We start from the raw sequence: 4,742 nt of genomic DNA on the forward strand, positions 1-4,742 counted from the left end.
CTGAGATTCTCCAGGCAAGAACACTGGACTGGGCTGCCATTTCCTTCTCCAATGCATGAAAGTGAAAAGTGAAAGTGAAGTCGCCCAGTCGTGTCCGACTCTTAGCAACCCCATGGACTGCAGCCTACCAGGCTCCTCCATCCACGGGATTCTCCAGGGAAGAGTACGGGAATGGGGTGCCATCACCTTCTCCGGAGTACAGGACCTAGTTTGGAGCAATTATTCATCATGTGTTTCTTAAGTAGGGCATAAACACACAAGGGAATTGGTAGATACTTGGGCTTCCCTGGTGGCTCAGAGGGTAAGGAATCTGCCTGCAATGCGGGAGACCTGGGTTCAATTGGGAAGATCCCCTGGAGAAGGAAATGGCAACCCACTCCAGTACTCTTGCCTGAAAAATCTCATGGATGGAGGAGCTTGGTAGGCTACAGTCCATGGGGTCGCAAAGAGTTAGACATGACTGAGTGACTGAGCAACTTGGACAATGTTCACAGAACCTATGTATTTCAAATCCGCATATCTATATTTTAAAACATACACTGTCAACTTCATATGGAATTTTCAGAATCTCAGAATGCTCTTATATTCTATTCCTCAGGAAATTCACATACTAATGAGCAAACTGTGATCAAGAGGCTCCAAGTAAAACCTTTTAATTTTTTTGAAGAGTTATTTTTAAACATGAAGCTACAAATATCAACAGCATGTTCTGTGTCCTCTAGAGATAAGAAAGAATTGTGTGGACATTGTTAGCTCTATATCCTGTTACTCCCCCTAAACCTCATGTAACTGTTCTAGTCTCTGAATTGATTTGGTGCCCTTTCATTTTTTTTAAATTGAAGTATAGTTGATTTATAATACTGTGATGGTTTTAGGTGTACAGCATAGTGATTCAATTATTTTTTTCTGATTATATTCCATCATAGGTAATTATAAGTATTGAATATAGTTCCCTGAGCTATAAGGAAGGTCCTTGTTGCTTATCTATTTTATGTAAAGTAGTTTGTTTTCTTTAATTCCATACTTCTCATTTTTCCACCCTCCCTCTCCCCTTTGGTGAGCATAAGTTTGTGTTCTATGTCTATGAGTCTGTTTCTGCTTTGTATGTACTATTTTTTTTAGATTCCACATATAAGTGATATCATATAGTATGTCTTTCTCTGACTTACTTCACAAAGTAAAATATTATCTAGGAATATCTGTGTTGCTGCAAATAGCAATATTTAATTCATTCTTATGGCTGGGTAATATTTCATTTGTGTGTGTGTGTGTATGTATACATATGTGTGTGTGTGTGTGTGTGTGTGTGTGTGTGTGTATAGTTGCTGTTGTTCAGTCTTTGCAACCCCATGGACTGCAGCACGCCAGGCCTCCCTGTCCCTCACCATCTCCCGGAGTTTGCCCAAGTTCATGTCCATTGCAATGGTGATGCCATCCAGTCATCTCATCCTCTGATGTCCACTTCTCCTTTTGTTGATGGTTTGTCTTTTCCTTTTGTTGATGGTTTGTCTTTTCCTTTTGCTGATGGTTTCCTTTGCTGCATCAAAGCTTTTAAATTTGAATACTTCTCATTTGTTTATTTTTGCTTTTACTGCATTTGCCTTGGGAGAGTGATCTAAGAAAATACTGGTATAATTTATTTCAGAGAAAATTTTGCTTCTCTTTGACCTATGTTCTCCTCTAGGAGTTCTATGGTGTCAAGTCTTACATTTGGGGTTCCCAGGTGTCTCTGTGGTAAAGAATCTGCCTACCAATGCAGGATATGCAGGAGACATGGGTTTGATTCCTGGGTTGGGAAGATCCCCAGGAGAAGAAAATGGCACTCCACTCCAGTATTCCTGCCTGGAAAATTCCATGGACAGAGGAGCCTGGCAGGCTATAGTACATGGGAATTGCAAAAGGTTGGATACCACTGAGAATGCACACGTCTTGTATGTAGGACTGTAAACCATTTTGAGTTTTTGTATATGGTGTGAGAAAGTGTTCTAATTTCAATGATTTACAAGTAGCTGTCCAGCTTTTCCAACATCATTTGCTGAAGAGACTGTCTTTTCTCCCTTGTATATCCTTGTCTCCATTGTCACAGGTTAATTGACCATAGGTGTGTGGGTTTGTTTCTGGGCCCTCTGGTGTATTCCATTGACCTATATATTTGTGCCAATACCATGCTGTTTTGTTTACTTTTGCTTTGTAGTCTTATCTGAAATCTGGAAGGGTTTTACCTCTAGCTTTTTGTTCTTTTTCTTCAGGTTTGCTTTGGCAACACTGTGTCTTTTATCATTCCATATAAGTTTTAGGATTACTTTTTCTACTACTTCTGTGAAAAATGTCATGGGTATTTTGATGAGGATTGCATTATATTTGTAGTTTGCTTTGGGTAGTATGACCATTTTAACAATATTAATTTTTCCAGTCCCAGAGCATGGGATATCTTACCATTTATTTGAATTATCTTCAAGTTCTTTTATCAATGTTTTATAGTTTTCAGCATATAGGTCTTTAAACTTGTTGGTTATGTTTGTTCTTAGATATTTTATTTTGATGTAATTTTAAACAGGATTTTTTTTTCAATTTCTTTTTGTGGTACTTCATTATTACTTTAAAGAAATACAACAGATTTCTCTATATCAATCTTGTATTCTACTGTAGAAATACAAAAAAACATAAGGGAATACTATGAACAATTATATGCCAACAAATTTGACAACCTAGAAGAAACAGACAAGTTTCTAGAAACATACCACCCACCAAAATTAAATCAAGAAGAAACAGACTTAAAAAAAGAAGAAGAAATAGATAATTTAAATAGACTGATCACTAGATGTGAAGTAGAATCTGTAATTTAAAAACTCCCTACAAACAAAAGTCCAGGACCAGATGGTTTCACAGGCAAAATTCTATCAAACATACAAAGAAGAACTTACACTGATCCTTCTCAAAATCTTCCAAAACAACTGAAGAGGAGGGGGCACTCCTAAAGACATTCCACAAAGCTGCCATCACCCTGATACCAAAATCAGACAAAGACACCAACCAAAACAGGCAATTACAGTCCAACATCTTTCATTAATATATAGATGTGAAAATTCCCCACAAAATATTAGCAAACCTAATGTAACAAGACCAAAAAAATCATACACCACAACCAAGTGGGATTCGTCCCAAATTCACAAGGATGGGTCATAATATGCAAATCAATCAACGTGATACACCACATCAACCAAAGAAAAGACAAAAACCACCTGATCAAAAAACTAGGAGGAGAGGACAATCCCAAAGGCATTCTATAAAGCCACCATCAACTAAGGTCCTAATGTATAGCACAGAGAACTATTAATATATTCAATATCATGTGATAAACCATAATGGAGAAGAATATATAAAAGAAAGAATGTATCTGAATCACTCTGCTGTATAGCAGAAATTAACACAACATTGTAATCAAGTATACTTCATTAAAAAAATATTGACTACAAAATGAAGAAAAAACAACTAGAGAAGTAGATGGCAAATCTTGTATCCTGCTACCTTCTTGAATTCATTTATTAGTAGTAATAGTTTTTGTGTGGAGATTTTAGGATTCTCTATAATCATGCCATTTGCAAACAGTGACAACTTGACCTCTTCTCTTTCAATTTGAATACCTATTTTTTCGTTTCTTTTGCATGGCAAGGACTTCCAACACTATGTTGAATAGAAGTGAGAGTGGGTGATGCCCTTTGAATTTTAAAAGCCACTGGTATTTACAACTGATGGACTAAGAAATGATCTAAAGTATACAAAGCAACAGTTTCCTCTCCATAAATCCCCTAACACCTTTGGATTCTTAGAATTTCATTCACTAATCCATTTTGTCTACTTGAGTTGCTTCTGTCACATTTTCATTTGGACAAATAATAGTCTGCACTAACATTTCTAGCTACAGATACCTTTTTTGAAGAAGGTAACATCCAGGATTAAATCTGAAGCATCTAATGTAGCATCGCCATTTTAAGCATTTTTGAAATATTCACAACATGAAATAATAACATGTCCTCCAGGTTCTCATTCACATGCCCTTCTCTGCATTTAAGTATGTAAATAATCCAACAGTACAGCAGAGGTAAGAACAGACAAATAATCTATGACTCTGTACTCAAAGAGACATCTTCCAAGGGCTAGAGAACAAGAAGGACTTTTAGAAATTTGTAGAATTTTAGTTTTTGTCCTTTCCAGGATGGCAAATCTGGGTATGTGAGCTTCCACTCTCCTCTACTTCAATAACTGCAGACAAGATTAACTGATCTCATAGATGTGTCTCCAGAATTCTACTTAACACCATCCAAAGAAATTATGATCAGTCCACTGACAGTGGTTCCTAGAGGTCATTCCTGGCCTAGTACAGAGATTGCCAAAATTTTTATGTACAGTATCAGAGAGTAAATATTTTATTGAAGAATAATTGCTTTACAGAATTTTGTCACACCTCAACATGCAGAGTGTAAATATTTTAAACATTGCAGCATATGGCTTCTTTCCCCTTAACTTCACTGTTATATTACAAAAGCAGTTACAGACAATATATTAAAAATGAGGGACTTTACTTGTTGTCCAATGGCTAAGACTCCAAGTTCCCCATGCAGGGGGCCCAGGCTCAATCCCCGGTTGGGAACTAGATCTCACATGCCACAACTAAAGATCCTGCATGCTACAAAGAAGATTCCATGTGTGCAATTCAGACCCAGGGCAGCCAAGGAAAAAAA

The sequence above is a fragment of the Bubalus kerabau genome, chromosome X (assembly GCF_029407905.1).
Source record: "Bubalus kerabau isolate K-KA32 ecotype Philippines breed swamp buffalo chromosome X, PCC_UOA_SB_1v2, whole genome shotgun sequence".
NCBI classification, from domain to species: Eukaryota; Metazoa; Chordata; class Mammalia; order Artiodactyla; family Bovidae; genus Bubalus; species Bubalus kerabau.